A 13,203-nucleotide genomic window follows, 5' to 3' on the forward strand; every position below is an offset into this window, starting at 1 on the left:
TATTTTCTACACTTGTTTGTTAACTTTATTTTCTCTTGTGGTTTTTATTTTGTTAAGAATTTCCATAATAATAATAACACTTGTGAACAGGTGTATGAAATAATAATAATAATAATAATAATAATAATAATAATAATAATAATAATAATAATAATAATAATAATAATAATAATAATAATAATAATAATAAAGTTGGAAGGGACCTTGGAGGTCATCTAGTCCAACCCCCTGCTCAGACAGGAAACCCTATACCATTTCAGACAATGTCCAGTCTCTTCTTAAAAACTTCCAGTGTTGGAGCATTCACCACTTCTGGAGGCAGGTTGTTCCACTGGTTAATTGTTCTAACTGTCAGGAAGTTTCTCCTTAGTTCTAGGTTGCTTCTCTCTTCGGTTAGTTTCCATCCGTTGCTTCTTGTCCTGCCTTCAGGCGCTTTGGAGAATAGATTGACTCCCTCTTCTTTGTGGCAGCCCCTGAGATATTGGAACACTGCTATCATGTCCCCCATCGTCCTTCTCTTCATTAACCTAGACATACCCAATTCCAGCAGCCTTTCCTTATATGCTTTGGCCTCCAGTCCCCTGATCATCTTTGTTGCTCTTCTCTGCACTCTTTCTAGAGTCTCAACATCTTTTTTACATAGTGGTGACCAAAACTGGATGCAGTATTCCAAGTACTCCAAGGTACGTTTGTACTGTGTACAATTTTTGAGCTGATGAGGTTTCCCGTTCTTTGATAAATACACTGATTTTTTAAAAGATGCACTCTCGGTTTTTGACGCTCTGCCGTAATAAATCAGGCAGCTAACAAGTGAATTAATTTCTCCCGGTGTGTCGTTTTATATCTCCTTGGGAACAATCAAGCCACATCAGTGTTATTTATGGAGGACTGTTGTGCAATCTTTCTAATTTCCCGAAAAGGTTCAATCAAAAGGAATTCTTAAATTGCTTCAGAGATGGTAATATATATCACTACAAGCACAAACATGGTCTAAAGACAGGAAGGTTGGTGTTGCTACGTCTGGAAAGCAACAAGCCTGAGACAAGACTGTCATCAGAATAGGTGGTCACCATACCCAAGATCAAGAGATGAACAGTAGGACGGTTGTCACCATGTCTAGACAGAGGAATCTAAATTGAACTTCTGAGGAGTCTCTTAACAACAGAGGGTTGAATGGTGTGAATCTGCACTAGCTAACCTTCTTCGTGGACTAGAAGACCTCTAAGATCCCTCCCAGGCCTACGATTCCATGTCCTTCATCACTAGGTCTTCTTGGATCTGCCATAAAACAGCTGACCTCTCCAAGCCATGTCCTTTTCTCTTCGCCGCTAGCTCCCAAGCATGAGGGCATTTGCAGAGAAAGAATTTATTGCTGAATGTTGGGAGAAGCTCACAGAAGAAAGAGTTGGATGAATATAACGCCCTTTTAAGGAGCTATCGCTAGAAGTTGAAAGGTCACAAAATTATCTTCAGGATCAGTGTCTCAATTTTAAGGGGATGCGGCATGTTATTATCTATGAGTTATTTCAGTCCACAGTTCTTGAGAGAGAAGATCTTTTTTTAAAAGATTGGAATATTCTGACCTTGGCAAGTCCCATTCCATTACCTCAGGATTTGACCCAGCTCTAATCTTGGACCTGAACCTTGGACAAAGAGCTGAAATTGGTCTTTCAAACTCTGTACCAATGTCACAATGGCCTCTTTCAGGAGAAATCACTTCGGATACACGTATCCTACTTGAGTGTCAGTATGCCATTCCACTCTTGCAATGTGCCAGGAAGGGAAAAAAAATGTTTTGCACATTTCTAATTCCTGATGATTTGTTAAAACTGATTTTAAAAGCAAACTTATACCACCAAAAGTTCTAAGTTGGCTTATCAAATTCCTGTCCCAAGTCCTTTCCCTGTCCTTCTTAAGATTATGAACAGATCCTGTGGTGTATGAAGGTTTATGTAGCACCACAGAGACATTTTTGATTTTAAATGATGTGCATAAATAGTATTCTAATGTGCTTAATTGCACTTTCTGTCTCTGATAAGGATAGCGGATACTGGGAGTCACTGCTTAAATGCTGAATCCAAGAACTAGGAGAACATCACAGACAGAAGCTCAAGGATCTTTGACGGTCCTGGAAAGATGAATATGCCACTAACTTTCCTGATTCTCCAAGATCTGGAAACAGCTGAAACAGGCTAAGATTTGATATCTCTTAATGTAGACAGATGGGGACTGCAGCCAAGAAATTAAAAGACGCTTGCTCCTGGGGAGGAAAGCTATGGCAGATCTAGACAGCATACTAAAAAGCAGAGACATCACCCTGCCAACAAAAGTGTGTATAGTCAAGGCCATGGTTTTCCCAGTTGCAATGTAAGGCTGTGAAAGTTGGACCATAAGAAAGGCTGAGCGCCAAAGAATTGAGGCCTTTGAACTATGGTGCTGGAGAAGACTCCTGCGAGTCCCCTGGACTGCAAGGCGGATCAGACCGGTCAGTCCTAGAGGAGATCAACCCGACTGCTCTTTAGAAGGCCAGATCCTGAAGTTGAAACTCAAGTACTTTGGCCACCTAATGAGAAGGAAGGACTCCCTGGAGAAGAGCCTAATGCTGGGAAAGATTGAGGGCAATAGAAGAAGGGGAGGACAGAGAATGAGGTGGCTGGATGGAGTCACTGAAGCAGTAGGCGTGAGCTTAAATGGACTCCAGAAGATGGTAGAGGACAGGAAGGGCCTGGAGGAATGTTGTCCATGGGGTCGTGATGGGTCGGACACGACTTCGCAACTAACAACAACAACAAAGTAGACTCCATAAAAATCTGACTTCAACTGCAGTATTTTGGGGGTTAAAAGTCTACGTGACCCGAGCTCCTGTTTTTAATTGTCTCTGAATTCCTGTGACCAATTCAGCTTCAGACTTTGGGACCAGTTCCAAACTTCTTTTGTGCCGATTGTCTGGATTTAAGACTTTTCAAGTTCTTCGGTCTGACTAACAGCTCCTGTTAATCAAGCTACCACCACCTCTTCCTCATTTCAAGCAGCGTGATCTCTGGCCCAAGGCCAGATTTTTGCAATTAATTTCTGAACATCTCTGAGCGAAAGTCTTGCCCTCTCATTTGAAACCAGGCTGCAACTTGTGACTCATTTTCTGCAGAATATATTCAGCCGGAAAACATTTTTCCATCAATTAATAAATCTCTAACTGAAAACTCCCCGAAAACGTCTTATTAATTTGGGTGCTTCCAACACGGCTGATAATGAAACTGAAGATGATGTAAAGAGACAAGACCAGAATTTATTTTCACTTTGCGGCACACATCTATGGTGATTTTTTTAATATGAATTGATAATAGCTAAATCCCTTTCTGAGTTACTATATTCACTTGCCTGTTCAAAAGGTCAACAAATCTGTTCAAAAAAGGCTTTCCTGTCCAGTTAGATACACCTGTCCCTCTCCATCCTTAGTAGGTTGCAACTGAGCCCCGATTAATATTGCAAGAAAGAAATATTGGTGGGTGCGCAAAGTAAAAAGAGTGGCAAACTTTGTGATAAAATGGTGTGCTATGAATACCCCTTGCATAGACTGCAACTGTTTATTTCTGCCAGTTCCTTGGGATGATCAAGTTTCCTTCTCAAGTTCTATAAAATGCAAAGTGCTGCAAATGCACAGTGCACCTTTTGATAATGTGGGAAGTCAGCCCCCCCAGAGAAAGAAATATTTTTGGAAATATTTAAAAGAAAAAATATATTTCCTCAAAGGATCTTAAAGAGGCAGAAAAGCATGTCCAGTTTTCTTAATAGCCCCAAGTCTCCCTCCCCCAAGCAGAAATCAGCTTTGTAGAAATGCAGATGTAAATAATACAGGAAGGTTGGAGGCCCCCAGCTAAAAGATTAAGAAGACAAAGATACCTAAAATCTACATACCCCACCTAAACTCTAAGACAGGACATAATAGGATTGACCCACAGATGCCAAAGGGACACAGGTCAAAATACATGACACAGGAAATACAAAGCCTCAAACAGGAACAGGAAACAACCTCAAGAGCCCCAGAGGGTATAAAAACCCACTCCCTACATGTGCTCTCTCTTTTTTCTTCCAGAGCCATCTTCCTGTCTGGCTCTCCTCTTCAATAAACTGCAACCTTCTTTCTAAAGCAGTCGCCATGTTGTTTATTCCCGGCTCGGACTGAACCATGATGAAGACTTTTCCTTCAACAATAAGAAGGAATGGAAAAGGTCTAACCACGTTCATCATTCCCACAAGAAGAAGCTTTTGGATTTTTATTCCATGGTTTAACTCAAGTGAGATTTTAAAATATAGGTTGATGATTAGATACTTCAAGGATGGCCTTCGAATTTTATGACCAGCAAATGCCTATTTGAAAACAAGGTTCTGTCTGTCTCCCTCCCTCTCTCTCCTCTCCTCTCTTTTCATCTCTTTCTTACAGATTAGCCTGTCCTCTTCCGGATCTCAAATGAATCAAACATGGGGATCACAAGCATCACAAAAGTTGGCCGTAGCTATCTAATGGCCAAAGAATGAAGCTTTGCTTTGCTGGGAAAAACAGCATAGATATGAGTCAACAACATTGAACCACACCGTTTTCAAAGTTCTGCCAACTATTTTTTGGCACCCTATCTCAAGCCAACAATAATAAAAAAACACTTGACTTTTAAGTAATGATTTACACACACAGTTTCTAGAGTTTAAACCGCAGCTTGCAAGGCTATCCTCTCCTGCAGGTGAAATCAGGGGAAAGAGTGATTTGCCTAAAGCTACCTGGAAAACTTTTGGACTGAGATGAAATTGAGATTCACAGATACTCAGCATATGGCTAATATTTCATGTGGTAGCGAAGTACTACCAACCCTCTGGAATATTCCAAGTATCTCGGTTTTCTATCAATTCATTACATACAATTTAAAGTCTTTTTCTGGGGAAAGATCCATGTATCATAACAGGGGATTTAGTGTACCTTGGAAGAATGAAAGAACATAGGTGCATTTTTCTGGCTTTCTGTGAATCTAGAAATGAAGCTTTGATTTGCACTGGCAACCGATCACACTGGCACCATCCCCAAGGAAATATAATGCGCTGGAATGCCTAGTCCTACTTTAGATTATTCCAGTGAATCTTTACAAATTATGAGGGGGAAAAAATTCTGGACTAACCAGGTACAGTATGTACAAAGATGAGGCCTGATATGAGATGGTCAGAGTGATAATATTAACCATGCAGTGATGTAATTTTGCAGCTGATTTTATGAGATGTGAGTTTGCAGACTGGTCTTCTCCAGACTGAAATCAAATTGAAATCAAACTGAAATCAAATCAAATCAAGTTTGATTTCAGTTTCCTCTGAAAACTGAAATCAATTCTTTTGGAATAGCATATTGTCCCCAACAATCTGGGTTCTCATTTTACCTACCTCGGAAGGACGGAAGGCTGAGTCAACCTTGAGTCAGTGAGATTTGAACTGCCAAACTGCCGGCAGCTGGCAGTCTGCAGAAGTAGCCTGCAATACTGCATTCTAACCACTGCGCCACCACAGTTTTAGCCACTAAACTGAGCCAGCTACTCAGAAGAAGACATTACAATGGCAGACGTGTTAAAACAGCCCTAACAAAAATTGATTTATGACCCTCATATTCCTTTCCTACAGGAGTTTGTACTCTTAGTTACAGTACTAAGGCTTCCAAGATACATGGAAGCTTTTTTTTCCCCCTTCCCACATCCCCTTGAATTAGATTAATTCTTTGTCCTAGCAGAGGGCACACATCAAAGCAACTGGATGGAGTAAACAAACACAAAAGTTTACCTTTGGCAGGAGGATGAGATGGAGTCATAAGCCCCAGAGGAAGCAGAAGCTGGGAGCAGCGTCATCCGATGGACACCACTATGAGAAGCAGCAGCCGCAGAAGACGGACTGGCCGAAGCAGCAGGCATAGCAGAAGAGGTGCAGCTGATAGACACAGGCTCATGCTCAACAGGGGTACTAATTAAAGTTAAATTGGATAAAACAAGATGTATCTTTAAATGCTGGGCCTTGACAGGTCCACCAAGGTAGTGGATCAACAAAGATACATACAAAGAAGCAGGTGGACTTGCTTCAGGGGTTTGCAAGCATAGCTCAAAAGGACAATGGACATCAGGGTTTGAGGACAGAGGTTAGGGCTTGGACACACTTGGGGGTAAGAGTCTAAGAGAGTCCCCTCACCAACTCTCTGCGTCCCAGCTGTGGGAAGATGCATCAGTTGGTCAATCCAGGCAGGAGATGTGATATGATCTAGATCAGGGGTAGGCAACCTTGGCTCTTTTATGACTCATGGACTTCAACTCCCAGAATTCTGAGCCAGCATGGCTCAGCTTGGAACTTCTCCCTTTCCCCTCAGCATGGCTGGCTCAGGAATTCTGGGAGTTGAAGTCCACGAGTCCTAAAAGAGCCAAGGCAATTTTCATGATCATCTGCATTAATTCTTGGAGTCCACTATATGATGCTACATCCACTGCATGAAAGCCTAACTAGAACACCTGGGCCTTGTCAAGCACATGATACCCATCACAACATCTGGTTGAGCAAATCTGGTTATGAGACTCTTCAAGAGCAAACCAACCACTTCCCTGGCCTTCAGGAGAAATTAAAAGGAATGGGAAGACTCAAGAAATGGCAGTCCGTGTTTTACAGCAGGGATCTCCAACCTTGGTAACTTTAAGACTTGTAGACTTCAACTCCCAGAATTCCCCAGCTAGCCATGCTGTGGAATTCTGGGAGATGGTTCACAAGTCTTAGAGTTGCCAAGGTAGGAGACCCGTCCTACAGCATTGCACTGAAGTTATTCTCCAGCACCCTCCCAAGGACACACTCAAGACATCCTTAATGACAGGAGCAAAATACAGGTAGCCACATCAACTGGACCTTATGGTTTCTTCAGGACCATTTTAAGGGTACAGCATGACTTAGCTGCCAAGAATTGTAAGTATTCTAAACTTCATTTCCATCAGACATACAACAGAATTCCTTGATTTAATTTGATACCTCAGTAGCGTTCGTTTGATTAACTATTACCTCAGTGACCGTACTGTTGGAAGAAAAAGGATCTTATTTCTACAGTACCATCTGCTTTCCCAGTTATCAGTTAAAGGGAAGAGAGAATGGCAAGCGGAATTGGACAGTGACATGAATTGGACAGCGACGGAAACTGGATCACTGCCAGCTTCTTTCACTGGTCCATTAGTAAAAAATCCTTACCAAGATTCGACATCCTGCAGAGTTGATTTGTTATTTTCTAACTGTTATTTATGAGTTACCCTAATACAGGGGTTAGGCAACCTTGGCTCTTTTATGACTCGTGGACTTCAACTCCCAGAATTCCTGAGCCAGCATGGCTCAGCTTGGAAACCTCTCCCTTTCCCCTCAGCATGGCTGGCTCAGGAATTCTGGGAGTTGAAGTCCATGAGTCATGAAGGGGCCACAGTTCCTCCATGCTGTCTCAGGAATTCTGGGAGTTGAAGTCCCCAAGTCATGAAGGGGCCATAGTTCACCCATGGTGGCTAAGGAATTCTGGGAGTTGAAGTCCACGAGTCGTAAAAGAGCCAAGGTTGCCTACGCCTGCCCTAATAGGTACAGTTCTAGAGCCCAACTTCTTCAGGAATGCTTTTTCCATAGATTTTTTTCCATAGACAATGCTTTTTCCCCACAGACCAACCATAACATATCCTGCTGAGATGGCAGAGAATACTTAGGGCGTGTTTGGGTTCAACTCTGAGGTGTTTGGGCTGATAAGTTGGACTTCATTGCACAGGATGACCTCAGAGCTAGATCTGGTCCAGACGTAATTTTGTAGAGTTTGTGCGCTACACTGGAACGCAAGATCAGTGATCCTGGGAAAATCTGCCTTTCAGGTTTCTCTTCTCTGAATATTTTAGCTCTTGAAAATTATGTTATTACATTTCCTGTAAAAAAATAATCTCTTGATCTGAAGGTGTTTAGGTTTCTTTACAATTATTTCAAATCTGTAATTAGTAATAAAAGAACAACATGTTGAAGTTCGATGTATTTTAGTTTTAGATGCTCCAATATCCCCCCAGAAAATATAAAAGACAATGTGTTTTTCATTCTTTTGCACAAAAAAGACACTATGTTCTACAGGTGGGTCTTGAGCAATTCAAGAAACGTCACAATTCTTTTTTTTTTTTAAAGATCAGGCAAGATGGAAGTACTATCAAAACTTGTGCTTTATCTGGGCAAGCTTGTTCCCAGGTGTGGCAGGAGTAACTCTTGACCATGCTCCAGCTTAAGAGGCCATGTCTGTCAAAGCTCACTCCAGATTTGCTACTAGAGATTCTACTCTACCTATGAGAAGTCGACTTTGTTCAAGTCCGCTGTAGACAACTGTGATCCTGCAAAGTTTGAGAACCTCTAATGTTGTAAAATTACATACAAAGCATTTATCTTTAAGTACACCCCAGTCATCCATTACGTATAATCTCCTTTTTTCCCTTTCTCTGTTTTATATTCTGTTTCTGAAGCTTTCCGTAGGTGTCCCAAGCAACCTCAAGCTTCTGGAAATTAAACGAAGGCCAGCAGTGATGTCTAACGATAAGTCATAAATAGTTGAATGATAATAATGTGATAGCAACTGAGATGAGTATGAAACAGTTAATAAAAAAAGGAAGAAAATAGGAAGAAATGAAATGAAATGGAGAAAAAAAAGAAAAAAATGAATGGGAAAAGAACAAAAATCCCCAAAGTATCAAGGTAATAGTCTAAGTAATTACAGGTAGTTACACCTTGACATACAACCGTTCATTTAGTGATGGTCCAAAGTTACAAGGGCACTGAAAAAACTGACTTATGTCCGTTTTTCACACTTACGACTGTTCCAGCATCCTCATGGTCACATGATCAAAATTAAGACTCTTGGCAACTGACTCATATCTACGACGGTTGCAGTGTCCTGGGGTCGTGTGATCCCCTTTTGCGACCTCCTGACACGCAAAGTCAATGGGGAAACCAGATTCACTTAACAACCGTGTTACTAACTTAACATCGCTTAAGTGATTCGCTTAACAACGGTGGCAAGAAAGGTTGTAAAATGGGACAAAATTCCCTGAACAACTGTTCTCGCTTAGCAACAGAAATCTTGGGCTCAATTGTGGTGGTCAGTCGAGGGCGACCTATACAACCCTTCAAGCAATCAGCGTATGACTCAACTTTCCTTAGCCGCGGGCTGCATTTCTCTATTTATCTGAATAATAATTTGGTTTATATATAAAATAGATATTTTCTGTACACACACACACACACACATACAGCACACATACAAATACATGGATGCTATTTGTTAATTCTCCTCACCTTGTTTAGGAGGAAAAAAAATAGCAAAAAAAAAAAAAAAAAAAGAAGCAAGCAAGCAAAAAAAATCCAATTTTGGTTACCACGACGTAAAAAAGATGTTGAGACTCTAGAAAGAGTACAGAGAAGAGCAACAAAGATGAATAGGGGACTGGAGGCTAAAGCACATGAGGAACAGTTGCTGGAATTGGGTATGTCTAGTTTAATGAAGAGAAGGACGAGGGGGGGGGACTTGATAGCAAATGTTCCAATATCTCAGGGGCTGCCCCAAAGAAGAGGGAGTCAAGCTATTCTCCAAAGCGCTTGAAGGCAGGACAAGAAGCAACAGATGGAAACTAACCAAGGAGAGAAGCAATCTAGAACTAAGGAGAAACTTCCTGACAGTGAGAACAATTAACCTGCCTCCAGAAGCTGTGAATGCTCCAACACTGGAAGTTTTTAAGAAGAGACTGGACAGCCATTTGTCTGAAATGGTATAGGGTTTCTTGCCTGAGCAGGGGGTTGGACTAGAAGACCTCCAAGGTCCCTTCCAACTTTATTGTTATTATTATTAGTAGTAGTACTCCTCGACTTACAATTCATTAAGCAACCGTTCAAAGTTACAATGGCACTGAAAAAAAGTGACCTATGACTGTTTTTCACACTTATGACCATCTCAGTATCCCTACGGTCACGCGATCCAAATTCAGATACTTGGCAACTGATTCATATTTATGACGGTTTCAGTGTCCCAGGATCAAGTGATTTCCTTTTGTGATCTTCTGACAAGCAAAGTCAATGGGGAAGCCAGATTCACTTAACAACTGGGTGTCAACGCTGCTAACATTGGATGTTTTTGCTTTGACAACAGTTGGAGATGCAACCATTTTCTTCTTATGTTTTACTTTTAGAGTTAGAGCTAGAGTTAGATGATGCTTGGGGGGAGGAATGTGCATGAGAGTTTAGCTAGACATAACAGTACTGGACCTAGTGTATGAACCAAGATTATTGTAATAAGAGATGATAAGGAATGGCGGGCTGGAGAACTGGAGGGAAAGCCTGCATTTCAAACTAATTGGAGAATGTGATTTATGACTGTTAATTGGAGATGGAATTGTGCTTTGATACTATGTGCTCAAGGGAGGGGAATCTAGTTTTTGGCTTTGATTATGTTAGTACCGATGCTATGCTTCTCAAATAAAGATTCTTTAAGGTAAACAATGCCTCAAAATTCTTTGAAGAGTTTCATCTGTCGGAACCATGACAGCAGGTTACTAGCTTAACAATTGCAGTGATTCACTTCACCACTGTGGCAAAATTCATGTAACAACTGACTCACTTAGCAACAGCAATGGTGGTAAGTCGAGGATTACCTGTATTCCTAACTTGCAAGGAACGCTCGACAGGTATCAAAAGTTAGACCAGGCTGAAATTATATATTGAATGCCTTATGTAAAGACCCAGTTCCAAAGTCCGTGATGCTCGGAAATGTGGAAGGAGATAATGACTAGCAGCAAGATGGATGGACTTACTTATCCCACTGATGGGTGAACTGTGGAAGACCTGAAGGATCAGGTTGTGGAGAAATCATCTGATGAAGGTCTATGGCAGGGGTAGGCAGCCTTGGCTCTTTTATGACTCGTGGACTTCAACTCCCAGAATTCCTTAGCCAGCTTGGCTCAGCTTGGAAACCTCTCCCTTTCCCCTCAGCATGGCTGGCTCAGGAATTCTGGGAATTGAAGTCCACGAGTCATAAAAGAGTCAAGGTTGCCTACCCCTGGTCTATGGGATCTTTAAGAGTCAACATCAACTTGATGGCACAGAATTAAGACAATTGATCAATCAACAAGAGTTACCCTGTTTACAGTTGGGTTGCATAACTGTCTTTCAGAACGCTAAATAAAGTAGCTATAGAAATGTTCTTTAAAGGAGGAATTCAAACTCTGTAATTTGCAGCGCCGTCAGTGCCGGCTTTATTCAGCTTTAAGATGTAGGACACAACTGCCACAGCCAGATATAAACAAGATAAGCTTCTCTTATGAAAGGTGGGTGCATTAAGAATTCATAGAAGGCATTATAGACACCATACGACTCTCTATGGCGGTGTTTCTCAACTCTGCTGGCTGAAGAATTCTGGGAATTAATTGAAGTCCACACATTTTCAAATGGCTAAGTTTGAGAAACACTGCTCTGTGGAATAATGTATGTGAGATCTAGACATTTGTAACTCTCCTTCAACAGGATTGTAGGGATTGGCTTTGGGTAGGCCATATATAGTAAACAGACACCAATCCAATAATTCGGATCAAGGTCTTCTGTCCTCATCGGTGGATTGAATTTTGTATCGATTAGGGAAATGCCAACTTTTTAAAACACGTAAAGCAGGCGAGATACACACATATACTCAATACCGGCAGCGTTGAGCCTTTAACACGGTTTTAAAATTGCAGTAAAGCTCCACAACCACACAACGATGAGTAAGAGAACACATGGGTCAGGTGAAAGAAAACAAATTCTTTACAATGGCAAGACTACAGGCCATCAACAAGGCTACTGTGGGCACTGGCTCTTTTTTTTAAAAAAAGTGAGATATGTTGATTGGGAGCTAATGTGTGAAAATGTCTTTGATCTTTACCGCTCAGTTTTATTACATTTTGCTTGGAACTTTCCTTTTTTTCAGTTTCTTTGAGACTGGAGAAGTAGAATTAATGAGCAAAATGATTGCCTTACATCTTGTAGAAATTCAAGACATTCAAAGAACCTGTTGAACGCTTCCCTAAATAGCCTGTATTTAAATTCATTTTGGGGAGGTTTCTGCCCCATTCATACTCTTCCCTTAATGAAGAAAAGGGGGTCCAGACATTTCACCCTTCAACAGGTCTGTGATGTTGCAAGGTTCACCCCTTTGCCCCCCCCCCACCCAGGCAAGGAAGAATCAGGAAGCCCAATCCACAGTAGAAAAGGGCCTCTCTATGATATCACAAACAGCCAAAACTTCTATTATTAATTTTTTAAAAATACATATACTTAAAATTGGAAAGCTGTACTATATCAGGAGTCTTCAAACTTAGCACTTTTAAGACTTGTGGACTTCAGCTCCTAGAATTCCTCCGCCATCATGGCTGGTTGAGGAATTCTGGGAGTTGAAGTCCACAGGTCTTAAAATGGCTAAGCTTGTAGACCCCTGTACTATATCATCAAGCAGAACTCGAGCTGGTTTATATTCAAAATTGAATACCCACCTCAACCGAAATGGAACTCGGTCTCTCATGAAGGTTTCACATCTGTGTTCACGCACACACACACACAAATGTGAATTAAACAAATTTCGTAGATGAAATGCACAGTCTACCCAAGAACCTCATCGGCCCACTAGCCACAAATCCAGGACTAGGTTAGGAGGGTTTAAAAGCCTACTATTAGTGAGGTGCACGTAAACGTTCATTGACTATGACTGTTATGTGCTAGATCCAAGACTGGGAAGAAACACAGAAACAAACAGAAAGGCACATTACCTGTTTTCAGTCGCGGCGGCAACATGTTTCTTGCCACTGTGGAAGGAGGGGAACAGTATGAATAAATTTAGTGGACAAGTCCCCAGTGAGGGAGGAGAATGTTAAGTAGGCAGAAGGTGTTTCCAGCTTGCTTGGTTACAGACAGCCAGTAGGAAAGTCACTTGCATATCAAGGGAAGCAAGTTGATCACAACATTTGACACAAAAGACAGAGCTTCAGTTCTCGCTGGGATGTGCTGTACCTCTTTCTGTGCAATTGAGTCATGGACCTATATCTCCCCTTGCAACCCATCCATCCATCCATCCATCCTTCCATCCATCCTTCCTTCCATCCATCCTTCCATCCTTCCATCCTTCCATCC

Source organism: Protobothrops mucrosquamatus, unplaced genomic scaffold, assembly GCF_001527695.2.
Source record: "Protobothrops mucrosquamatus isolate PMUCROS unplaced genomic scaffold, P.Mucros_1.0 scaffold_195, whole genome shotgun sequence".
Lineage (NCBI taxonomy): Eukaryota > Metazoa > Chordata > Lepidosauria > Squamata > Viperidae > Protobothrops > Protobothrops mucrosquamatus.